Source organism: Bos indicus, chromosome 26 (genome assembly GCF_029378745.1).
Source record: "Bos indicus isolate NIAB-ARS_2022 breed Sahiwal x Tharparkar chromosome 26, NIAB-ARS_B.indTharparkar_mat_pri_1.0, whole genome shotgun sequence".
NCBI lineage: Eukaryota > Metazoa > Chordata > Mammalia > Artiodactyla > Bovidae > Bos > Bos indicus.
The window spans coordinates 43,875,331-43,902,107 of NC_091785.1; the positions used below are offsets into that span (position 1 = coordinate 43,875,331).

The window sequence follows — 26,777 nt, forward strand, 5'->3', positions numbered from 1 at the left end:
TCAGAAATCTTACTGATAACATAAACAGCCAATAAACATATATTTTGTATGTTGTATGGATTATATGGGCTTCCCAGATGGTGCAATCATAAAGCATCTACCTGCCAATTCAGGGGAAACAAGAGACTCGGATTTGATGCCTGGATCTAAAAGACCCCCTGGAGTAGGAAATGGCAACCCATTCCAGTATTCTGGAAAATTCTATGGACAAGGGAATCTGAAAGGTTACAGTCCATGGGGTCTCAAAGAGTTGGACATGAATGAGCAGGCATGCCTGCTGTCACCAATAGATTATATATTGTATTCTTACAATAAAGGAAGCTAGAGAAAAGTAAATATTGAGAAAATCATGAAAGAAAATACGCTTGCCGCGTTGTAGTGTATTTATCGACACTGTAAGCTTGTGTCATCTGTTTACAAGCTGGATCAGTACCTATGTCAAAATTGTCTTATATGATGCAAAACAAGGTAGACATTCCGCATGTTACTAATACTAGACATCAAAAATGAAAAGATTCTATGAAAAAGAAATTCAAATTTATTTAGAGGTACAAGAGTTCCTGCACTGATAATGAAAATACAGCAATATGATTGGTCCTAGACTGTACACTAATGAATGACTTACACAATTTTTAGAACACACAGTATGACAGCGACATTCGTAATATAATATTGGAAACATTGATTAAAAAAAACACTTATCTGAGACAACAGGCTGGTAAATAGTTTCTCCAATTATAAGCGAGGCATGTTGCAGGAGAAGGTAATACTTGAAAAGTCAAGCTATAAAATAGTAAGAAAATTAACACGGTATTAATTTTCTATGAAATATCACTTACCTTCTGCCTATGTAAGGATAGACTGGTATCTATGTATATGTTATGCATTCATGACCTAGCTAACTTTTTCTTAATTTTTTTTATATTTCTAGGCTAGGCTGTTTGTCTAAGTTTCTTTCAAATGGTCGCACAGCTCCAGAAAAGTTGCCAATTTATTTATTGAAAAGAATCTGCATGTAAGTAGACTCTTGCAGTTCAAACCCCTGTTGTTCAAAGGGTCAACCAGGGCAGTCTGTCTGGATAAGACTGCCCAATGGGGGGAGCCATGTGGGCAGGACCCAGGGCTTGGTCTCCACAGGCTCCTAGGACCCAGCAGAACACGTGGTGCGTAATGGGGACTCAAGAGGGGTGATTGAACCAGGGGCCCGGGCGGGACGCTGGGCCACAGCCTTGGAAACCATGGTCCCCTGGAGCGGCTGCAGGATGCTGGGGGCAAACCAGCTCAGAAATGTCTCAGTGCTCATGGTGTTCCGTGCTCCTCTGTCAAGCTGGGGCTGGCCCGGGACCCCGGGCTTGCAAAGCCCGGCCGATAAACGTGGGCCGTAGGGACTGGGGGCTCCCCACAAGCCCGCAGGGGGGCGCAGAGCCCACATGGGGGTGGGGGCGGGGTGCGTGTGACGGAGGCCGGGTCGGAACCGAGCCAGGTGGAGGCTGGAGCCTGACGGCCTGAGGGGACGCCCTGTGACCGCACATCCTGGGGGAAATTATCTGCCTTCTTCACTGGGCGGCTAGGAGATCACAAAGCGAAGATGTGGGAAAGCGCTTTACAGGCTGTAACGAGCAAGGTGGTTTGTCAGCGTTCCCTTTCCTCCCTACTCTCCTCCCCCTTCCTTCCTCTCTCCCACGAAGCCCCCCAGACCTCGCCCCTGCCCTGCCTGCCCGGCCCTCCTGAGAGCGAGGCCCCTGAGGACCCCGCTGGGGGCCGCGGCTTCTTCTCCCTCTTTCTCGCCAGCCCCGCAGAGCCCGCTGGTCGGCGCCCACCCACCATCTCCCCTTCCTGCCTGGGGACAAGCCCCCCGCCCCCAGCCTTCAGAGTCCAGGCGGGCGGGTGAGGCTGGGCACGGAGCTGAACACACCGGCGGGGCCACCTCAAACTCAAGCTGGCAGTGCCGCTGGGGGTGTTCTTTCTGACCGCATGTCAGCCAAGGCTGGGCCCGGTGAATCCCATGGTGGGGCTCGTGTGCCTGACGACCTAGATCACAGAGTCACCACCCTGGCCTCAGTTTCCCCACGTTTCGGAGACTCCCCCCGAAGGCCCCTCCCCAGTCTGGAATCTGGAATTGCTTCTCTTGGTTGGCTGCCAGGGCAAATCCCCGGCTGAGGGGAGGAGACCCCGCGCCCCCCACCCTCCCCCTGCCAATCAGGGCCTTCCTGCCCCTCCCAGGGCGCACTGCCTCAGCCCCAGAGGAGGGATCTGGCCTCATCTCCAGTCTGCAAGGGAGCATCAGGGACCACCGCCCCGCCCTGCTGGTCCAGAACCTCGCTGACCCTGCCAGGCAGAGGCCCCGCTCTGTGCCAGGCTCTGCCTCGCTCCTCGACCTCCCCTAGACGTGGGTGGCGCTTCCAGCAGGTTGTGTCAGAAGCAGACCCAGGACAGGGTCAGACCTGCAGAAATTCATTGCGAGGATGAGGGGGAGGAAGCCTGCCGCCTTGAGCACGGAGAGGGGCCGGGAGGAAGATTGGGTGGCATCTTGGTCTGCTCGGGCTGCCCAGACCGGGGCTCAACAGCAGATCTCTGCTCCCAGTTCTGGAGGCTACAAGTCCACGCTCAGTGTGTTGGCAGTCTGGGTTCCTTCCGAGTCCCTTCTCCTTGGCTTGCAGGTGGTCCCTTCTTGCTCTGTCCTCACAGGGTTTCTCCTGTGTGCATGTGTATCTGTGTCCTAGTCTCTTCTTCTTATGAAGGTACCAGGCAGATCGGATTAGAGTCCAGGTTAATAACCTTATTTTAACTTAATTACCTCTTGAAAGGCCCTGTCGCCAAATACAGTCACATTCTGGAGTACAAGGGTCAGGACTCCAATGTACGGATTTGAGGGGACACAGTGAAGCCCATAAGAGCTCAGAAAAGCCTCAGACCTTGGTGCAGCTTTAGAAGAGGCTGGGCCAGGCTGAAGGGGAGGCCCTGAATCCCAGGGCCCGGGGGAGCCCCACATCCTGCAGGAATGGGCAGACACGAATCACCCCTCTCCTTCTGTGCTTGGTTGCTGGCTGGGAGCAGCTGGGGGAGGTGGGTTAAGAGGGGCAGCGCTGGGGTGTTGGCCATCTGGGCCCCCAGCAGCGTGTCCTCTCACAGGAGGGATGAGCAGCATGTTTCTGCATCGCATAAGGTGTTTAAGCGACAGAAAAGGAAATGCGTATCCTCCAAAACTTCAACATAATCACCACCGAGAAACAACGCAGGGGTCCATAGCTGGGCGGATGGGTGAATATGGGTGGTGTGTTCACACGATAGGGCTGATTCATGCAACGTGGATGAATCTGGAAAATGTGTTATGCTGAAAGAATCCAGACACAAAAGAGTACATATTACATGATTCCATTAATAGGAAGTCCAAGAAGGCACTAGGGGGTTGAGCGTCAAGGAACTGACTGAGAGAATTCTCTGCAGTGATGGGAATGTCCTGTATCTTGATTCAGGTTTTGGTTCTACTTTATCAAAACTCACTGAACTGTGCTGAAAAGTCTCTGCCTTTCCTAGTTTGTAAAAATGTTGTAACTTCTTATTTTGTGTTGCAGTATAGCCGATTAACCATGTTGGGATAGTTTCAGATGGATAGCAAAGGGACTCAGCCATATATATACACTAATCCATTCTTCTTAAACTCCCCTCCCATCCAGGATGCCATGTAACATTGAGCAGAGTTCCCTGTGCTATATGGTAATCCTAGTTGGTTATCCATTTTAAATATAGCAGTGTGTATATGTTGCTCCCAAACTCCCCAACTATCCCTTCCCCCCAGGGCCCCCCAACAAGTAACCATAAGTCTAAGTCTAACCATAAGTTTTCTAAGTCTCAACAGTTTGTAAATTTTACCTCAATAAAGGAAAACATCCCCACCATGTAGATGAGGCTCAGAGAGGGTAAAGGTTTGTTCGAGAAGCACAGCAGTTGGGCTTGGGCTAGAACCCCACCTGCCGAGCCCTAGTCCATGCCCATGTGAGACCTGGTGTCTTGTGCCTCCCAGAAGTGACCCATGAGGTTTCTGTGCAGCCACAGAAATTCCTGAATCCCCTTGGGGCATGGAGCTTCCCAGGTGGCGCTAGTGGTAGAGAATCTGCCTGCCAATGCAGGAGACATAAGGGATGGGGGTACAATCCCTGGGTCAGGAAGATCCCCTGGAGGAGGGCATGGCAACCCTCTCCAGTATTCTTGCCTGGAGAATCCCATGGACAGAGAGCCTGGCGGGCTATAGTCCATAGTGTCGCAAAGAGTTGGAGACGACTGAAGTGACTTGGCATGCACACACGCCTGGGGCATGGCCACTACTCCCCTTGACAGCGGGGGCCTCAGGCTCCTGGGTGAGGATCCAGTCCTTGTCAGCAGAGTTTGCCCAAGTCACACTCTGCAGCAGGATGGGCAGCAGCTTCGGAGGTGGGGCCTGCCTGCCTGCGTGCCTGCTCTGTCCTGTCTGACTCTGCGTGACCTCATGGACTGTAGCCTGCCAGGGCTACAGAATCCATGGAATTCTCCAGGTAAGAGTTCTGGAGTGGGTTGCCATTTCCTCCTCCAGGGGATCATCCCCACCCAGGGACTGAACTGGAATCCCCTGCGTCTCCTGCATTGCAGGCAGATTCTTTACTACTGAGCCATCGTGGAAGCCCTTGGAGGTACGGACCCAGCCCCAAACAGGCCCTGGCTTTAGTTAGGCCTGGGCCAGGCTAGCAGAAGCCACAGGTGAGGCCTCTCCAAGGCTCTGGGGAGCTTGATGGGCGATCAATCAAGCCCAAATCTTAGCTTCACCTTCATTACCAGCTGAGTATCTTGGCCCAACAATTCTGAGCCTATTTGCTCAGGATTAGACTGGCAGCAGAAAAAAAAAAGGGGGGGGAGGTAAAAGGAGGACACATGTAAAGCGCCTGAGACAGAGGAGGCTCTTGACAACATCATTGCTTTCATCTCTCCTAATCATGTCACTCATTCATTCATTCATTCAGTTAGTCATTCAACAAACATTTATCGAGCCCCTGTTTTCACCAGGATGGTGCTGTGCACAGAGATGAATCAGCCCTTCAGTCAATGAGCTCACAGCCTGGTAAACAAATTATTAGAATTACTAGTTTTGCAATACACTTTAATACCTGGTTAGGTTAGTTCTGCCCTCCTAATACTTCCTTCTCTGAATTTTCCAGACTATTCTTAAATGTTTATTTATAGAAACCTCAGAAGCAGTTTGTGGAACTTAAAAAAAATTAGCATAAAGAATGATTATGTACATATTATAGGTAGGGTTTCAATCTGTGAGAAAAAGGTGGAGAGTTTAGTAAAAAATATTGAAAAAATTAGGTAGCCAAAAAAAATTCCAGAAGGGAAAAGATTTTAAATGTCAAAAAATAAAACCATAAAAATATTAGAACATTTTTCAAGGGGGAAAACTTTCTAGATATGACACAGAAATCATGAAGGAAAAGCTAATCAATGCATCCATGTAAAAATGAAACAATTTTTTGGCCTTAAAACTTACCAGAAACAAAAATCACAGACAAATGACAGAAAAAAATTAATTGTAGCATGTGTGACAAAAGTCCATTTCCTCTAATGTGTGAAAGAATTCCTGCAAATCTTTATGTAAAAGACAAAAATTCAGTTTAAAAAAATCAATGTACATGAGCAGAAAGTTTACAGTAAAGAGAATAAAAATATCTTTTTAAAACAAACTTGAGACTTCCCTGGCAGTCCAGTGGTTAAGGATCTGTGTTTTGTCGGGGACACAGGTTCAATCCCTGGGGAAAGTAAAATCCCACATGCTGCTTGCGTGGCGAAAAAAATTAACTAAAAATTAGAGAGTCTTATTTTGAGATAATTGTAGTCTTGCAGAAGAGTTGCAAAGATAATACAGTTTCCATGTACTCTTCACCCAGATTCCTCTAATATTAACATCTTACATAACCACAGTACAATGATCAAAACTAAGAGTTAACTTTGGTACAATACTACACCTGTACAGTACGACACTGTACTCTGTACTAACTGAATACAGAGTTTATTTGTATTTCACTGCTTTTTCCACTAATGTCCTTTTTCTTTAATCCAGTTCAGGACCCCTCTTTGCGGTAAGTTGTCACGTCTCTTTAGTTTCTTCCCATCTGTGACAGTTCTTCAGTCTTTTTCCCTTGTCTTCCATGCCTTGGGCAAGTATGGATGTGAGAGCTGGGCCATAAAGAAAGCTGAGCGCCAAAGAATTGATGCTTTTGAACTGTGGTGTTGGAGAAGACTCTTGAGAGTCGCTTGGACTACAAGGAGATCCAACCGGTACCATCCTAAAGGACTAATGTTGAAGCTGAAACTCCAATACTTTGGCCACCTGATGTGTAGAACTGATTCATTTGAAAAGACCCTGATGCTGGGAAAGATTGAAGACGGGAGGAGAAGGGGACGACAGAGGATGAGATGGTTGGATGGCATCACTGACTCAATGGACATGAGTTTGGGTAAACTCTGGGAGTTGGTGATGGACAGGGAGGCCTGGCGTGCTGCGATTCATGGGGTCGCAAAGAGTCGGACACGACTGAGTGACTGAACTGAACTGAACTGAACTGGACACTTGAAAAGAGTACTGACTAGATATTTTGTAGAATGTCCCTCCGTTTGGGTTTGTCTGGTATTTACCCCTGATTAGACTGAGGAGTGAGGTGCATTCTCGGTGCAGCGTCAGGACTCCGTGGTGTTGATGTCTTAACCTTGAATGTATGGCTGAAGAGGTATCTGCTGTTTCAACCCTGTAAAGTTACTATTTTCCCTTCTGAAGTTATTATTTTGAGTGAGATATTTTTGAGATTATGTAAATATCCTATTTGCTCTTAAACTTTTACCCACTAATTTTAACATCAATCAGTGAGTTTTACCTGTAGCAGTTATAACTGTGATGTTGGATTTTTTAATGATTTATTTGGCTGCTTTGGGTCTTTGTTTCAGCATGCTAAAACTGTTAGTTGTGGTATGCAAATTCTTAGTTGTGGCATGTGGGATCTAGTTTCCTGACCGGGGGTCAAACCCAGGCCCCTGCGTTGGTAGCATGGAGTCTTACCACCGGACTGCCAGGGAAGCCCCGTTGTGATGTTTCGATGGTGATCACCTATTATCAGTCTCCCATTCCTTCAACATTTATTGACTGAGATTCTTCTGTAAGGAAGAGTTATCACCTCTCTTCCCCTTATTCAGTTAATCATTTTTATCAATATGGACTCATGGCTATTTCAGTCTTTTAATTATAATCCCTTATTATCTAGTTTACTGCTCATGTTGTTCCCAAATATTAAACACAAAAACACGTTTCAAAAGCTTCAATTTGGGAAATGAAAATTAAAATGCAATGGGATGTAGGGCTTTTTCCCATTAGGCTAAGATGAAAAAGCTCACTGATACAGCATATTAATGAGATTAAGGGAAATGGCACTCATATCAAGGTGGGATTGTAGACTGTACCATCTCCATGGAGGGCAGTCTAGCAAAACCAATTAGAATTAAAGTGCGTATATCCTTAGACTGAGCAAATCAACTTCCAGAAATTTTTCTAGAGATGTTCCCCTACGTGGGAAATTATGAAGGTGTATGTTCTTAATTGGTCAGTTACCTCCGACCCTTTGCAAACCTTTGGACTCTAGCCCACCAGGCTCCTCAGTCCATGGGATTTTTTCAGGCAAGGATGCTGGAGTTGATTGCCATTTCCTGTTCGAGGGGATCTTTCCCACCCAGGGATGGAACCTGTATCTCCTGTGTCTCCTGCATTGCAGGCAGATTCTTTACCCGCTGAGCCACGTGGTATTAGCAACATTGCTTATAATATCAAAAGATTGGAAGCTGCAGAAATGTCAGTCATTAGAAGACTGTTAGGTAATTATGAGCGCTCCAATAGGGGAGCACCATGCAGTGCTTATAATAAGGCAGATTTCTGAGTACTTACATTAGGGGTGATCCTCAAGCAGGGAGATTAAGTGAAAAGTTAAGATTTGAAATGCATATATAGACTACTTTTCAGAAATTTTTCTTAAATTATTTATTTGGTAATTCCATCCCCTTTATCTTCTTCGTTCTCCTTTCTCTGGAGGAACTTGTGCTATTTGTAATGGTGGATGCCTCCTGGACCGGTCCTCTGATTTTCTTATCCTGTCTGACTATTTTTTCTTAGTGTCTTGACTTTCTAGAAAATTTCTTCAGTGTTATCTTCTAAACCTATTAAACTTTTTAATGTAATTTTTAAAGTACAATTTACATAAAATAAAATGCACTGATTTTAAAGGTACAGATTCATAGATTTTTATAAAGGTGTATATCCACTACCCTGTAAGATATATATATATAAATATATGTATATTGGTTTTATATACGTATTAATATATATTATAAATATATTTATATATAATATATAATTATATATTATAATAGATATTTCATATATTTTATAAATATATTTTATATTTTTATAAATATATTTATATACTTATATTTTATATATTTATATAAATATATTATATATAAATATTATATATATCTTATATATTAAATATATATTTGTATATTTATATTATATCAATATATGTTTATATATATTGATATTATATAAATATATATATAAATTATATATAATATATAAAATTTATACTTTATTATATTATATTAAATATATTATTATATATAACATGTTATATATAATATATTATAATATATGTAATATATAATATGTATAATAAATATATATCCATATATTTAATACTATATATAATATAATATATAATATGTGATTATATATAATATTTATATGCTATATATTTAATATATATTAATATATACAATATTATATACAATATATACATTTTTATATCATATATCATATATCATATATTATATATATAATATAAAAAACCATAATCCTAGTAAATTCTTCCTGCCCCTCTCTAGCTCATCTCCTGCCCCCTCACCTCTCCCTTACAGAATCCCTTATGAAATCACTATTCTGATTTCTGCTGCTGCTGCTGCTGCTAAGTCGCTTCAGTCATGTCCGACTCTGTGTGACCCCATAAAGGGTAGCCCACCAGGCTCCCCCATCCCTGGGATCCTCCAGGCAAGAATACTGGAGTGGGTTGTCATTTCCTTCTCTGAATTCTGATTTCTAGTAACCAAAATAAATTCCTGAAGGATTATGATGTAAATATTAAAATCATAAAAATATTGGAAGAGAACATTCCAAGTGGGGCAAGGATTTCCTAAATAGAACATATTATGGCATTTTTTATTGTATAGAACAGTCTTGGGTTCTCAGAAAATTGGAGAAGAAAAGGACAGTTTCCTATAAACCTCTCATCCACACTCCCCCTGCCTACCATCAATATCCCTGCGTCTGTATGGTTCATTTATTACAATCAATGAACCAACACACACACATCATTATCGACCAAAGTTCATAGTTTATGGTAGGGTTCACCCTTGGTGGTGTGCATTCTATGGATTGGGACAGATGTGTAAAAGGCACATGTCCACCATTATAGTCTCATTCAGAGTAGTTCCACCACCATAAAAATCTTGCGTACCCCATTTTCAATCCTACCCTCTCCCACAATGCTGGGCAACCAGTGATCTTTTTAATGTTTCCGTAGTTTTTCTTTTCTCAGGATGTCACATTAGTTGGAACCGTACAGTATGTGGCCTTGTCAGACTGACTTCTTTCACTTAGTAATATGCTTTTAAGTTTCCTCAATGTCTTTTCACAGCTTGATAGATCATTTCTTTTCAGTGCTGAATATGATTCCATTGTGGATGTGCCACACTATATTCATTCATGGTGACCAGTAGTTTTGTGACTGAGTGTGCAAGGGAGCCCTGGGTATTGCCAGCTCCTGTGTCTTTTCAGGTTTCTGCCGTGTAAACCTGTGCCTTCAGCTTTCCTCACCGCTGAGGTCGGACCTGACTTTCTTGGGTCTCCTAATCGGTCACCACCAGCTCATTTGATTTCCAGTTTCCAAAATGTGCTTGGTATTTTCCTTTCTGTGCTTGGTGTTCTCTCTGTCCTTGTGGATTTCTATTTTTGTCTTTTGCTTGTTTAATCTCTTCCCTGTAGATTTCAGGAGGGAGCGAAGTGAGATGCACACGTTCAATCCACCATTTCAACCCAGAAGTCCTCCTAGTATCTTTGACTTGTTTAATGAGGAACTAAATAAAATAATGATTCTTCCTCTATTGCTATATGGCAAATCTACAAGAATCTTATAATTTGATTTTATATTTATTTTATTTTTGCTGTCCTGGGTTTCTGTTGCTGCGTGGACTTTTTCTCTGGTTGTGGCGAGTGCAGGCTACTCTGTCATTGCAACATGCGGTCTTCTCATTGCGGGCTTCTCTTTTTGCGAAGCATGGGCTCTAGGGCACACGGGCTTAGTAGTTACAGCTCCCGGGCTCCAGGCCATAAAATCAATAGTTGTGGCACACAGACTTAGTTGCTCCACAGCATGTGAGATCTTCCTGACCCAGGGATCGAACCCATGTCTCCCGCATGGGCAGATCCTTCACTTCTGAACCACCAGGAGCGCCCTCTAGCAGAGTTTTAAAACATTAAGTTTGCCCTCTGAGTTGTAAAAATATTATCCCAACATTACAAATTCTTATTATCCCAAGAATTTTTAATGTTCTTGCTTCAAAATTCACATTCAGTATTGAAAAAAAGTTTTGTTTAGTCCTCATAGAGATGGAGGAGTCTGGTAGGTCCATGGGGTCGCTAAGTCGGACATGACTGAGCGACTTCACTTTCACTTTTCACTTTCATGCGTTGGAGAAGGAAATGGCAACCCACTCCAGTGTTCTTGCCTGGAGAATCCCAGGGACGGGGGAGCCTGGTGGGCTGCCGTCTATGGGGTCGCACAGAATCAGACACGACTGAAGTGACTTAGCAAGCAAGCATAGAGATTGCATGAAATGTCTTGGAAATAAGACATAGTATGGAAATTTCTCTTGTCTGAATAGTTAATGTGGGACTGAAAGAATTCTCGAGTGCGTGTTGTGTACCAGACCTGACCCAGAAGTGTTCAATGAGGCTTAAGCACAGACAGAACCCTTCCACCTGCTGCCTCAGTCCTGGGGCGAGCCCACAAGGCCTCATCACAGCCCCTGCTCAGGAAGTCCTGGCCCAAAGCTTCCTGGTCACTTCTAGCCAGCCCTCTTCCTCCAGCTGAACCTGAGGGACAGGCCTCCTGCTCAGCTCTGCCCACTTGGCTCCTTCCACTATCTCGCTGCTGAGAACAGAATTCTGGGGATCGGTTCAGTTCAGTCACTCAGTCATGTCTGACTCTGAAGCCCCATGGACTACAGCATGCTAGGCCTCCCTGTCCATCACCAACTCCCGGAGTTACTCAAACTCATGTCCATTGAGTTGGTGATGCCATCCAGCCATCTCATCCTCTGTCATCCCCTTCTCCTCCCGCCTTCAATCTTGACCACATAATCAGAAACTTATGTGGAATCTCCACTTCAGGCCACTTTCCTCTGTGTTTTATTGATCCGGCTATTAAAACAACCTCAACAATGACATCAAAACAAAGTCCCTTTCTAGGACAAATTCTGCCCAGTGAGTCTCAGCTGTTGATTGATGGGTAGTCTTATCTGCCTGTGTGGGGCCTTCCAGGTGGCGCTAGCGGTAAAGAACCCACCAGCCAAGGCAGGGGACGTAAGAGACGCAAGTTCCATCCCTGGGCTGGGAAGATCCCTTGCAGGAGGGCATGGCAACCCACTCCAGTGTTCTTGCCTGGAGAATCGTGTGGACAAAGGAGCCTAGTGTGCTACAGCCCATAGGGTTGCAAAGAGTCAGACACAACTGAAGCAGAGCTCAGCTCTCGTTTGCTTGTGTAGATTTTTCTTTCTATGCAGAGAGGTTGGTGAGTGACAAGTGTCCCCACATCCTAGAGGAAGAAACGGGATGCATCACAGCAATGACAGAGAGAGCCAAACTGGTTCTGCAGACCCCCTCTGCCACCACCGCAGCCTCCCCAACCCCGGAGTAAGGATAGGCTGGGAAGGATTGCCAGCCTGGGCTTCGTGGGGCTTGTGTGTCTCTCCATACATTTCACATTTTGTTAAATAACTGCTCTAGGCAATTAGCCTATAACCCCAAAGCAGTGCTTTCTGCTAATACCTTGTCTAGATCTGTGGTAAAGAAGGCGTCTTCCTTCTCACTACGTCAAATCCAGGAGCAGGGCTCTGCACGCTCAGGGGCAATGTGAAGACAGATAGGGTAGAACCAATGTGATGTCCACTCTCCCAACTGCTACACCAGTGACAGTTACTGGTGTCTTTCCATCAGAGGGTGGGGTGGATCAGTCCAGACAAGATGGCCCACTACATTTGACCCAGGCTGTGAGAGAGGAATTGACCACTTTGAAGGCTCCATAACCCTGACCGTTAGTTAAACACTGATCCAGGTTAGGGTCAAGCCCTGGCAGTGGGACTAGCCGCTCTGTCTCCCTGCGGAGGTGCTGGGGGAGGAGGGACACCTCTGGGGGGCACCCTCTTGTGTTGTTGAGGCAAGGACATGGGAGAGTGATGCTGGGGGCACAGGTTCAATCCCTGGTGGGGAAGCCAAGGCCTCACCGTTCCCACGGCATGGCCAAAATAAATAGAAAGAAATAAAGTCTCCAGCCACTGACATTTAAAAAAAATATTAAAAAAAAAAGAACACAGTAGAGGGCATAGACGTTCTTTCTTCCTACAAGTAGCAACATTCTAAAAGTTGTCTAAGAGACAACCTAAAAGTCCAGTAGGAGGTGAATTGCTAACTTATGGAATATTCATAAAACAGAAACTTATATAGTTATTTCGTAAAACATTTTCTAAGAATTTGCATGTTATGTTCACCCATCAGTTCAGTTCAGTCACTCAGTCGTGTCCGACTCTTTGTGACCCCATGAATTGCAGCACGCCAGGCCTCCCTGTCCATCACCAACTCCCGGAGTTCACTCAAACTCACATCCATCGAGTCGGCGATGCCATCCAGCCATCTCATCCTCTGTCGTCCCCTTCTCCTCCTGCCCCCAATCCCTCCCAGCATCAGAGTCTTTTCCAATGAGTCAACTCTTCCCATGAGGTGGCCAAAGTACTGGAGTTTCAGCTTTATATGTATACACATATATAATCATGTAGGGAAAAGATAAATGTGAGTAAATATATATGTACACTTAATACACTTAAACGTACACACACATACACAACTTCAATAATGGTAAATTCAAATTACATATTTCTGGAAATTCTTTAAAATGTTATCTGTGATTAGCTCTCTTGGCTGGGGGCATATGGGTAATTTTAATTTTCTTCTTTATTCCTTTCTGTACTTTCGAGGTCTTCTGTAAAAAATAAACATTAGCTTTGTTTGATTTTCTCCCCCTAGAGAAGCTGGGGTACTCCTGGAGAAACCAAGGTTGAGTGGGATGCTCACCTGGACCCTGGACGGTAATCTTTTTTTTTTTTAGTATTTATTTATTTATTTGGCTGTGCTAGATCTCAGCTAGGGTATGTGGAATCTAGTTCGCTGACTGGATAGGACCCAGGCCCCCTGCATTGGGAATGTAGAGTCTTAGCCATTGGAAGACCAGGGAAGTCCCCTGGGCAGCAATCTGAAAGGCAGGATGGTGGGGAAATGTCACAGCAGAAAGCCAATCTTCCCAACTTGTCATCAGCTGGAAGAGCTAGCAAGAGACAATCAGAGCAAATCCAGAGAACCGGATTAAGGCCAAAGGTTGGGGCCCTGGGCAGACAAGAGGGAAGCTTTTTCGAGAAAGCCAGAGCCTCGTGTATGGACAGGACTGGAGCGAAGAGTGTGCCAGTACCTTGGGGACAAACTGCACAGTCACAGACACTTCAGAAAACAGTCACAGCAGTGGGCCACCTTCGCGATATACACCTCTGTCAGTCTCTCTCTCGGCACGCCAGTCTCCTCTGCCTGCCATTGTATACGGGGCCAGGTGCAATAGTCTTGGCAAATCCTTCTATGACCTCTGGACCTGCAATGGTGATAACAGAGGAGCCAGAGCCTTAAAGAGCCAACAGCCACAGCCTGGAGGAATCCAGGAAGCATGAGTTGAAAGACACCCAGTCATGGCAGAGAGTGCGAAGGCAGCACCAGTGGCTGCAGGGGAAAGGCAGGAGCCAACCAGGGCAGAGGACGAGAGACGATGTAGAGAAACTTCCAGCTGGCAGCTCGGGGTCAGACTGCCGAGGTTTCCCTCTGCCCCGTGGAGGACGGAGGACTGCTGCGCCCAGCCACGTGGGGCCCCGTGACCACCCCTCTGACCTCCCCCGTCCCCCCCCTCCTGACATCTGCAAGTCACAGTGTGGCCTCGTTTCTGCTGGACCCCACCGTGCTTTAGGAGACTGATGTAGGAGCAGTCAGGGTTTTCCAGACCCTGGAAGACAAATGTACCTTTTCTCTACACCTTTTGAAATCTTCTGTCTTAAGGGTCCAGGACATACCTCTGGGTCCGGACTTTGGTTCGTTGTCCACCCTGCAGGGGACTCTTGTCATGATGCATCTTCTCTACCACTGGTTAGTCCCTCCTGTGGGTTGACGTGAAGACCAAAGGCAGAGTCAGTTCCCTTTGGTCTCCTTTTTTCTAGAATTTGTTGTTGTTGCTTAGTCGCTATGTCGTGTCTGACTCTTTTGCACCCTCATGGACTGTTGCCCACCAGGCTTGCCTGTTTTTCAGGCAAGAAAATTGCAGTGGGTTGCCATTTCCTGCTCCAGGGGATCTTCCTAACCCACAGATTAAACCCACGTCTCCTCCCTTAGCTGGTGGATTCTTTACCACTAGGCCACCATGGAAGAAAACTGTCAAGTCGGTAATTTATCAAGCCTTTGTGACTTAAATTCTTAATCTTCATTCCTTTAGTGAATGAGCCTGTCACTGAAATGTTGCCGCCACTTCTTTTTCTTTAGGCCTCAGGCTCAGGGTTTAGAATCTCCAGATGCTGTCCTGTGCTGTGTAATATGGGTTGCCATGGAGCCAGAACTAGCTTGTAGATGCTGAAAGCCTGCAATTTCGCCGAGAGACAGGATGATCTGTTATGTGTAGATTTGAGTCACGTGTAGATTAAGCTGCTCGGTGACAAGAGTTGTGATTTGGTGGTTTGCATCAGCTTCAGCAGATCACCCTCTTGACTTTGTCAACTGAGTGAGTTACAATAAATTTGTGTGTGTGTGTGTGTGTGTGTATTTGTTTTTTTGACCATGGCGTGCAGCATGAGGGATCTTAGTTCCCCTATTGGGGATCGAAGCCACACCACTTGCAGTGGAAGTGTGAAGTCTTAACCACCGGACCGCCAGGGAAGTCCACAATCATTGAAACAGCTAAATAACTCATTTGGTAACAGGATACTGAATTTTAAGTTGATGGATGATGCCCTTTTCTGGCCTGGTCTTTCACTGTATTTACAAAGTCTGCTGCCACTGAGGAGTCAGCTGAGAAGTCCCTCTAGATTTGGGGCTGGTGACTGTCAGTCTTCAAGGAAGCGTTCCCACTTCCTTCTCCTCCTCCAGCTGCAGCTTCTTGACCCTGCCATCACGCCTGCTCAGCACACTCCCCTTCAGTCAGGGGGCATCTGGGTGCCTCAAGAAAGAAGCACTCGAGGACCAAATCCTGCTGCTCTGACCTTTCACCTCTAAGCCAACTGGACAACCACTTCTCATTGACATACTTGTTATGGACACTCTATGGGCACCCTCATGGCCCCTCCTCTGGCTTCTCTGGCCCCTTGGTAGTTTATTTGTCCTTTAATTGATGGTTTTTTCCCCATACATTTAACATTTTTATTTTCTAAAACCACTCAATCTTCTTTATGGTTTTCTTGCTTTGAAATCATACATAGAAAGGTCTTCCCATATCCAAGAATACTTAACATATTCAACTATTTTTTCTAGTTTTTTGCCCTGGTCAAGGGGGTGGAGCTAGATAGCCATATATTGATAGACAGCTGGGGCAGGGAAGGCTAAGGTTTATCCGTTGATGACAAGTTCAGAGCAGATAACAAATTGAAGTTAAGAAAACTTCCCGGGACACCAACCATTTGTCTTGTAGGTGAAGACTGATGTCGTGATTGACTAATAGGTCCTTTCCTTCCGCGATAGGGGACTTTCTCTGTGCCAGCTTCGCAGAGTGGTCAGGCCAGGAGTCTCCCCCGTGCACATGCGTGCTGACAGCCAGGAGCTGCGGGGCTTCCAGGAGGTCGGCTCTCAACGCCGCCCGGCAGCCCAGAGGCTGTTGGTTCTTTTCCTCCTTCCCGTATAAATGAGGAAAGAGAAATGAAGAGCAAGCAAACCTATGCGCGTGTCGAGTGTGCGCATGTTGTGCATGCGTACTTACACACATAAGTGTGCAGGCTTTGCAGGTATATTAGTTTCCTTAAGCGTCGGAAACAAATGGCCACACTCTGAGTGGCTGGGCACAGCAGGCATGTCTTCTCTCACAGTCCTGGAGGCTGATAGAAACTAAGGCGCTGGCAGGACCATGCTTCCTGCAAGGAACGCAATAGGCAGATCCCTTCTCGCCTCTTCCTAGCTTTCAGAGGTTGCCGGGAGTCCTCGGTGTTCCTTGGCATGTAGACGTATCACTGCAGCCTCTGCCTCTGTTGTCACGTGGCCTTCCCTGTGTCGCCCCTGTCTTTGATGTGTCCTCTCTTCTCCTTGTAAGGATGCCAGGCATGTGGGCTTTAAGGCCATACTGAAGCAGGATGACCTCATTATAACTGATTGCATCTACAAAGATTTTATTTCCAAACAAGGTCACATTCTGAGTTTCCGGATGGACATGAATTTGGGGGACTCTTACCTTGCCTAGTACACAGGGCTAAGACAGATGTATCCTGAATTCAAAGACATTAAATGTGAAAAAAATGTGCATCATTTTTAAAAAAAAATTATTTTTAATTGGAGGATAATTGCTTTATAATGTTGTGTTGGCATCTGCTATACATGAATGTGAATCAACCATAGGTATACATATGTCCCCTCCTTTTGAACCTCCCCCCCGACCCCATCCCACTCCTTTATGTTGTCACAGAGCACAGAGTGGAAAAGACCCTGATGCTGGGAGGGATTGGGGGCAGGAGGAGAAGGGGACAACAGAGGATGAGATGGCTGGATGGCATCACTGACTCGATGGAGGCCTGGCGTGCTGCGATTCATGGGGTCGCAAAGAGTCAGACACAACTGAGTGACCGAACTGAGCTGAAAAGCTAACCAGATCTCTTTGCTTTCCGAATGTCCTAATCAGACAAAAAAAAAAAACCAATTAATCACAATGTTCTTTTGCACTTTCTTTTCTCTGCTCTCCCCACCAGCTGCTTACTGCTTAAAATCTAAGGAGTCTTCAATCTAATGAGTAATGATTCTTACCGAGTGAATGTAAGTAAGGGAACAGTTTAGGGGAATTACCTGTAGTGTGGAGGAATTAGAAAGCCATGTTCTATGCGGAGAAAAAATTCTCTTTTGTATTCTGGAAATTTTCTAGCACTTAACTGAAACTAAATATAGAGCGTTTTACTAAGTTTCATGCAGTGTCTCTTAAAATGTGAGAGTGCTTCATATTTTTTCCTTTTCTAGTTTTCAATCTCTGGTCCATTTATTTTCAGATTAAAACAAAGTTCTGAAAAGCCTTCCACAAAACACAAACCAAAGCAGCAAAGTGGAAAGGGGAATTGTTTTGATTAATGTTTGTAAATAACCTGGAAAAATGGTTGCTACTAGCATGACGTTTTTTCAATATGAAATATTACATTGAGACAAAATTTTATAGCTAGGAGTGAATTTAGCAAGACCACTGTCATTTTAAAGATCTCCCAGGTGGTTAATTACACATTTGCTATTTTTATTTACTGGGTATCAGGCACACATTTTTTTTTTTTAGAAAAAAAGTAAATTTATTTTTTTTTAAACTTATTATTTTGTACTGAGTATAGCCGATTAACAATGCTGTGATAGTTTCAGGTGAACAGCGAAGGGACTCAGCCGTATACACATATCTATCCACTCTCCCTCAAACTCTTCTCTAGTCCAGGCTGCAGCGTAACATTGAGCAGAGTTCCCTGTGCTATACAGTAGTCCATTGTTGTTTATCCATTTTAAATATAGCAGTGAGGCACATATTTTTAAATAATGATGATAAAAATGAATGTTGGAGGGAACCACTGTAGTGATACGAACCACCCCCTCCCTGCATGAAAGTGAAGTCGCTCAGTGTCTGACTCTTTGCTACCCCATGGACTGTAGCCTAGCAGGCTCTTCTGTCCATGGGATTCTCCAGGCAATAGTACTGGAGTGGATTGCCATTTCCTTCTCCAGGGGAATCTTCCCGACCCAGGGATTGAACCCAGGTCTCCCACATCGTAGACAGACGCTTTACCGTCTGAGCCACCAGGGAAGTCCTAAGAGGTTTGTAAGGACGATGCAGATCTCAGTCCTTAGTTTTTTTTATCCAGTAAACTGATTAGTTAGTACAGATTCCATCTGACCTCAAAAATCTGCCAAGCACCAGAAGGCTGCCCCTTCAGCCTGCTGTTTCTGGTAAGGAACAGGGACGATTTCCTCAGGGAATGCGCTTGAAACATTACGTTTAAACTAAGCAGACTCCAGAGAGCTCAGAAAAGTACGCTTGCCTTTTTATCTGCCCTTCCTTGGTGACTCTCCATACCCAACACAAGCCTACTTCAGGTTTCTTCTTTGTTTTGTTTTTTAAGTTTCAGAGATAAAATATTTATGAGTGAAATAATATGATGCCTGGGATTTACTTCTCTACTTGCCATAAATGAAGTAGAGAAGCAGGTAGGGATAAAATTGAAACAAGACTGGCCATGAGTTGCTAACTGTTGATGCTGGAGGACAGATCCTGGAGCTCATGATCAGAATCCTATAGGGGAACATCCTTGTACCGACGTGGGAACTGCCCTCAGCTACCCCCGAGAGGAACTGCTGTGCTTACATACATTTACAATTTTACTGAACACTATCCAAGTGCTCTCCAAAGTGTCTGAACAAAATGACATTTCCGCCAGTCTCACCAAAACTTAAGAATTAACATTTTTTTAAAAAAGAGGTTACATCCTCTCTCTTTTTTTTTTAGAAGCTTGTCTCTTTCTTTTTAAAAATTTATTTATTTTTGGCTCTACTGGGTCTTCATTTTCTCACCAAAGTTTAAGAATTAACATTTTAAAAAAGAGACTACATCCTCTTTTTTTCTTTATTTTTTAGGAACTTGATATCTTTCTTTTTAAAATTTTTAAAATTTATTTATTTTTGGCTGTACTGGGTCTTCATTTTCTCACCAAAGCTTAAGAATTAACATTTTTTAAAAGCGATTACATCCTCTTTTTTCTTTTTTTTGAAACTTGATATCTTTATTTTAAAAATTTATTTATTTTTGGCTCTGCTGTGTCTTCATTGCTGCTCAAAATTTTTCTCTAGTTGTGGCGAGCAGGGGCCACTCCCCAGTTGCAGTGCACGGGCTTTTCACTGGGGTGGCTTCTCTTGTTTCAGAGCACGGGCCCTCGGGTAGGTGGGCTCAGCAGTTGGGGCCCCCAGGCTCTGGAGCCCAGGCTCAGTAGCTGTGGCTCACAGGCTTAGTTGCTCCATGACATGTGGGATCTTCCCAGACCAGGGACTGACCCGTGTCTCCTGTATTGGCAGGCAGATTCTATACCACTGAGCCCCCAGGAAAGCTCCAAGAATTAACATTTTTATCAGTCTGATTTTTAAAAAGTGGTGTATCTCCTCTTTGTTTTCATTTTTATTATTCTCATCACTTAGTGCATATTTTTTGCATTTTCAGGCTCTTGGGGGTTTTTCCAGTAAATGATGCCTTTCCTCTTTCCGCTTCCCTCCAAGCAGTAATGTGCGGCAGTCTGCTTATGTCTGCTTATGAGAGACAATTGTTTCATTTTCTAGAATTTTGCCCGCTAGTTATCAAATATTGGTAGCTCAGAATTGGCCCTGGAGGGAATATTTATAGCCTGACAATCAGCAAACACTACAAATCAGGGCACCCGTCCCCAGAGAGCTGGTTACACTTAGCTGCATACTCCTGCCTCCAAGCATTTATATCCATACATAGCCTCATCAATTCTAAAGGAAATCAACCCTGACTATTCGTTGGAAGGACTGCTGCTGAAGCTGAAGTTCCAATACTTTGGCCACCTGATATGAAGAGCTGACTCACTGGAAAACACCCTGAGGCTGGGAAAGACTGAGGGCAGGAGGAGAAGGGGGTGACAGAGGATGAGATGGTGGGATGGCATCATCGACTCAATGGACATGAGTTTGAGCAAGCTCCGGGAGTTGGTGATGGACAGGGAAGCCTGGCGTGCTGCAGTCCATGGGGTCGCAAAGAGTCGGACACGACTGAGCGACTGGACAACAGCAACATAGACCAGTTCAAAAAGCATCGAGGTAAGCCTGAGGCTTGGACGGGCCCCTTGACCTGACACTGGGATGGGAAAGGGCTTAGTGGCTCTGTTTCCAGTGCTCAGCATCCCCTGGTGGACATTGGCGGGGTGGGGTGGGCAGTGCCTCCAGGGCGTCTGGGAGAACTCGGCACTCCTGTGGCAAGGCTAGGTGGACTTGGACTCAGGACACATGGACTCTCCTGGAGTAGAGGCTTTTCCTTGGCCAGTCTCACATCTGTGCCCAGTGTGGCCTGCTGTATCATTTGTGGGGCCCAGTGTAATATGAAAATATGGGGATCCTTGTTCAAAAGCCAAAAAAAAAAAAAGGCCTTTCTTTCTTCACCTGAGATTTCTTCATCAGTCATGGTGTTCTTTGCCTGTTATTTAATGTCATGTTCTCTGGGTCATGGGCTTGCCTCACAGCTCAGTTGGTAAATAATCTGCCTGCCAACACAGGAGACCCTGGTTCAATTCCTGGGTCGTGCAGATCCACTGGAGAAGGGATAGGCTACCCACTCTAGTATTCTCAGGCTTCTCTGTGGTTCAGCTGGTAAAGAATCCGCCTGCAATGTGGGAGACCTGGGTTTGATCCCTGCATTGGGAAGATGCCCTGGAAAAGGGAACAGCTACCCACTCCAATATTCTGGCCTGGAGAATTCCATGGATTGTATAGTCCTTGGGGTTGCAAAGAGTTGGACACGACTGAGCAACTTTCACTTTTTCTCTGGGTCATGGGGTTATTTGTGGGGCGAATGCAATATCCCAGTGTTGCCAGGGCTCTTGCCTGGTGACTTGGCACACAGGGTGTGTGTGACCCACCTGCATGCCCATGCCCGGGACCCCTCCTGGAGTGAAGGCAGGTGTGGTCACAGCATCACAGCAGGGGAGTGGGCAGCTGAATGAATCCAGGCTCTGATTCCCTGATGCATACTCCACTGACCCATGAAACGTCACTTACAAAACATAAATTCAAAGATAAAATTAATAAGAAATAATTCAAGACAGCAAGCAGCCGCGGAACACTGGAGCCCCATTATGGGGCCTCCTGAGTGCGTGGCCTGGGGGATTGCCTTCGCTACACACCCTGAAGCTTGCTCTGGGACAAGACGCACAGGGTCACAAGGTCTCTGCAGCCGAAGCCTCCCTGGGCTGGAGCCATATGAACCCAGATGTCCTACCCACCCCGGGGGTTACAGTCCACTTACAATCCAGTCAGAGAGAAGCTTCATTCTCACAGTCTTCCTTTTACAGCACATTGTATATTTATTGAGTAAATGCTGTGGGCCAGGCACTCCATTACATGTAAGGGTTGCTGGTGGTTTAGAGTCATGTCTGACTCTGGTGAACCCATGGATTGTAGCCCGCCGGGCTCCTCTGTCCATGGGATTTCCCAGGCAAGAATACAGGAGTGGGTTGCCATTTTCTTCTCCAGGGAATCTAATCCTAACCCAGGGATCGAACCCTCATCTCCTACACGGCAAGCGGATTCTGTACCACTGAGCCACCAGGGACACCCACATGTAAGGGTTACAAACACAGAAAAAGATCCCTGCCCTCATGGAGCTTATATTCTGGCACAGGAAATAGGCAACTAATAAGATACATAAATTAAAAAAAAAAATATATATATACATATGTATGTGGCTTGTTAGATAGTAGTAGGTGGTAAGAAGAGAAATTAAAGAGAGAGAGAGTGTGCCAGTGGAGGTGGCACTGACAGGGGGTGGGTGAGTTAGAATTTTGGAAGTTGAGGTTTGGGAGAGCGACATTTGAGCAGGTCACCTCGCTTGAGTTGGGGAGAGAGACGAGGGACACACTTGTCGTTTATCCTGTATTCTCCTTGTAAATACTGCCTAAGGGCTGATCAAGGTCCTCAGGATTTGTGAGTACTGTGCTAACCATCTTTTCGGTCAAAATTTGTTCTCCATAACATTCAATTTTGGTAAAAGTCATTTTAAAGATTGGAAATGTCATATTAAAAATATGCTGGTTAGAAACTTTTTTTTCCCCTGTAATGTTTATGAATTCAGTTTTCTTTGAAGCAGATACTTCATTGATTGTCATATTTTTAGAGACTCAGGAAAGTTATCTTTGGCATCTCCCAAGGATGAAACACTTTCTGCAATGATCCTTTCCCCCTTCATCCTTTTGGTTCCTCAATAGGGTTTCTTCTCACAAAAGCAAGGCAGAATGTTAAGCAATAAAAACATAAAGAAAATCCCCAAATAACAGTGGCTTATATAAGACAGATATATCTTTCCCATGAATAAAATGTCTGGGGAAAGCCAGATCATGCATAGCCTGTGCAATGGCTCCAGGCTGTATCATTGGGCTTCAGGCTCCCAACCTTCTGCTCTACCATCCTCAAAATCACCTAATGGTTCAGGATGGCCACAGGAGCTCCAGCCATCACATCCATACCCTAGGAAGGAAGATAGGTAAGCAGAATGACCCATTCCCTGCCTTTTAAAAAAATTTCCATAAAATCCCTCACAACCCACACACACATAATGTGAACTGAAAGGACTGATGCTGAAGCTGAAGCTTCAATACTCTGGCCACCTGACTCACTGGAAAAAGACCCAGATCCTGGTAAAGGTTGAGGGCAGGAGGAGAAGAGGGTGACAGAGGATGAGATGGTTGAATGGCATCATCGACTCAATGGACATGAATCTGAGCAAATTCCAAGAGATGGTGAAGGACAGAGAAGCCTGGCAAGCTGCAGTCCATGAGGCTGCAAGGAGTCAGACACGACTGAGTGACTGAACAACAACCAAATACATAAATAACATTATTAGATTACGGGCTGGAACTTAGTCACATGGCCACAGCCTCCTATCATGGAGACTTGGAAAATCAGTAAAGGCATTGACCTGGGTAACGGTTTCGGTAGAAACTGACATTTTGTTCCTTGGGAGGGACAGAGGAATAGATGTTGGGGAGAGTTTCTAGTATGTTCTGCCATACTCACCAGCTTCATTTTCTTTTGAAGTTAATGATAGCTGTGAATCTCAGGAAAATAAATCAATACCCTAGGGTCTTGAAAAGCTACATTTTGAGGTGTTCTCATCCTAACTTTTAAAAAATCAAATGGACAACTCCAATGGAGAATTAGATTCTGTCATCTTTATTATTTTGGTGCGTTTATTTCAGTAGTCTTCCATTTCAGCTGCTTTGGAATTGCACAGGTGAGGAGCCAAATGAAAGATTTCACTGTTGTGCTTTATAGCAGAAAATAATTTTTTAAAACTTTCATTTGAGAATGGAAATAATAGTACTGGGTTGATTGTCAAGGTATCAGTTTAAGTTCTACACTCTGAAGAAAACATTTCCAAATGGACATCTTAAATTTTCTTTTTCTGTTGAAAATAATTGCCAGGAAAGAAAGCATCTTTCTATTGTTGACCCATGCCACAATGCAATATCAACTCAGGCAGTTTTTATAGAGTATGAGTGGCTTTCTGATGGAAAGCTAATGTGTTTTTGTTTAAAAAAAAAAAAGGAGGTCTATTTTCTGAGCTCTTGAGTGAGAGTACACCTTCCTCTTGAAGATTCATTTTCTTTCTTTCTAATAGTGACAGACATTGTCTGCCAGCACAGCAACACAAGAAAAACGTTATGCTCCAGTTCCAGTGACTCCAGGCCGCTGCAATTGTCAGTTTTTCCTTTGTGCATGGTGACCTAGGGATTAAACTGCTAATGTTTTATTCGAGACGGGTTTTCCTTTATAATTAGAGAAGCTTTCAGGAATATTGTGTTAACACAAAGCTACATGTCATTTGTGAATCTCTCTGCTTTATTAAAATATATTTATCTCTGTATTAGAGCTAGCTTAACATAATTTTTTCCTACTTAATAATATAAAAGGTTCCTTGTCTCTAATCCTGGTCTCAGTGATGGAAATCCTGCAGGCTCAAAACTGTACCATATGACGAAGCCATAAAGGAAGTCTCTCATATCCTCCAGCTGGATATAAGTGGAAATATAGTTAATTGTTTGACATATGAGGATGACTGGCATTAAATCTAGTCTAGAAATCTTCCCTTTTGTAATAAATCATTTCATTCCAAAGATATACTGTGAAAGAGATAACCTATCCATTCATGGACTTAAACTTCTTTCCTCTCACTTTAGGGAGTCTTTTCTTGATGATGCTTCATTATTTCACTGGAATGTTTCTGTACCACCACTGACATCCATCTTTTCTGAGTTCTACAGAATGGATTAGTATAATTCTTTCTTCTTGGCATACAAACATGCTGTTGTAGAAAAAGGAAAATTCAAGTTTTCTCAAAATACATTGTTGTTGGGTGGAATAGTCTTTGCTTTCAAAGGGATTCAAAATGGCAAATTTGTTGCTTCCATTTTTTTAAGTCCATTCTTTTATTTTGGTTATGCTGGAGTTTCTGTTGGCTGGAGAGCCTCCATTTGTCCCTGCAGAACTGTTCTCCCTGGTGCTGTGCCCCTGGGGCAGACTAACCTGTAGGGACTACTTCCACGGCTCCCTCGCCTTATGGTCACCCATTTGGTTTGGCCAATGGGAGGTCCTGGCAGAGACTGCAGGGAGACAGAGGGGTCAGGATATTTCCTCTGGCTTGTTCCCCAGCTCCTGCCAGGTGGCCCTCCCTACAATAACTCCTCTGTCTCCAGGATTTGGTAATGACTCCCCATTATTGCCAGCTCAGGGTTGTTTCACCATCCTTGTTGGTTTTCTTCTGCCCACACCTGTGTAAAGAATTGCAGTATTCCCCTTTGTGTGTGCTGTGTATTTCTGCCTGGGACACCAACATGCGAGTCTTCTTATGACAGCCTCTATTGGGAGACTGATTATTTTCCCTCTGACTTCTTTTTGGAAACGTTTTCATCATGAATAGAATTTCATGATGAAAGAGTCAGGACCTGTTAAGCTCTCCTTGCTGTTTTTCACTCCTAGAGTTGTAAGTTGTTTACATTCTCGGACAGTGTAAAAGAGGAAGGATTTGCCATCTGCAAGGTAGTTGTACAATTCACCCAGTTCTCAAGCCAGGCTGCTGACATCTTGCTAGAGCTTCTGGAGGCGTGGCAAGTAGTGGTCTTAGCAGTGTAGCCCAGGGTCAGATGAATGTGGTACTGAGTGTGCCCTAACCCTGGCAGCACCTTCTTTCCTGTACCCACCAGTGCTGCAGGGGGCATGGACTCCTGCTAACTGCCTGACCTGCGTGCTTCCCCACGCCATCAGCCTCCAGCGTGCTGACCCTAACACTTCAAGAGAACTCAGGCAAAGCTCTTAAAGTGCTCGGAAGCTGATGCTAATCATCTGTCCTAAAAGGTTGGGTGAGAAATTCACTTGTTTTGAGCACGTTTTTTTTCAGGTTCATCACGGAAGCCAAAGCCATCAGCTTTGGCTTCAAGCTGGTTACTTATGCTATTTTCCTTTTCCCCCATAATTGGGATGTGAAGTGAAAGTTGCTCAGTTGTGTCCAGCTCTTTGCGCACTCCTTGGACTACAGTCCATGGAATTCTCCAGGCCAGAATACTGGAGTGGGTAGTCTTTCCCTTCTCCAGCAGATCTTCCCAATGCAGGAATTGAACCGGGGTCTCCTGCATTGCAGGAAGATTCTTTACCAGCTGAGCTACCAGGGAAGCCTATAATGGGGATGGATTATGTGTGGTGAGGCCAGTAAGTTGTGATCTTCCAATAAATTCTGTTATCAAGGACTACTTCTGAAAAAACAAGTCTTAAGAGTAGAGAAGGCCTTGGTATTTAGGCTTACTCCAGACATCTTTTATAGAAACATCTGAAAGTTGTGTGTTTTCTTGGTCCCAGCTAGATAGATGGAAAAGGCTAGGTCACTGGGTTACAATATTGACATTGAGAGCCTGTGCTTTAATTCCAAAAAACTGAGTCCTGTAACTTCTTGTCCCTTGGTCTTCTCTTCAATCATTGGAGATAATACTTACTTGACAGAACTGATAAGAATACAATGAGACAGTGGATAGTAAAATGCTTTGAAAATTAGTGAATTCTAAAATCTCAAATTATTGTTGCTGACTAAAATGTATAGTCTAAAACAGTGGTCTTTAACCTTTTGTGGGTGAGGAATGCCTTTAGAGAATTGATGAAAACTGCAGACCATATCTCCAGAAAAGTACAAAACATCAGAGGATTTTCTCTTGTAATTTCAAGGTTATCTGTGGTTCCAAAGTCTGTCAAATCTTGGAAAAATTTCAGAAGATACATCTTATTTTCTTTTTAAAGACTGCTAAATGCAAAAGTTAATGTAAGTGTTAGATATGATTTTCATCAGCATTCATTTATAACACTTGACATT

The 26,777-nt window shown here is 44.5% G+C and overlaps 1 long non-coding RNA gene across 1 annotated transcript in view; it reads right to left on the reverse strand.

The window, feature by feature from the left end:
- Nucleotides 1-279: 279 nt before the first annotated feature.
- LOC139180007 (uncharacterized) overlaps nt 280-26,777 on the reverse strand; it is a 38,492-nt gene continuing 11,994 nt past the window's right edge. Inside the window, exons 2-5 of the long non-coding RNA XR_011564330.1 lie at nt 21,286-21,419; nt 14,841-17,295; nt 14,509-14,592; nt 280-783 (exon numbers count right to left, since the gene is read on the reverse strand). This is a non-coding gene — a long non-coding RNA (uncharacterized lncRNA). The remainder of the gene's footprint in view (nt 784-14,508; nt 14,593-14,840; nt 17,296-21,285; nt 21,420-26,777) is intronic.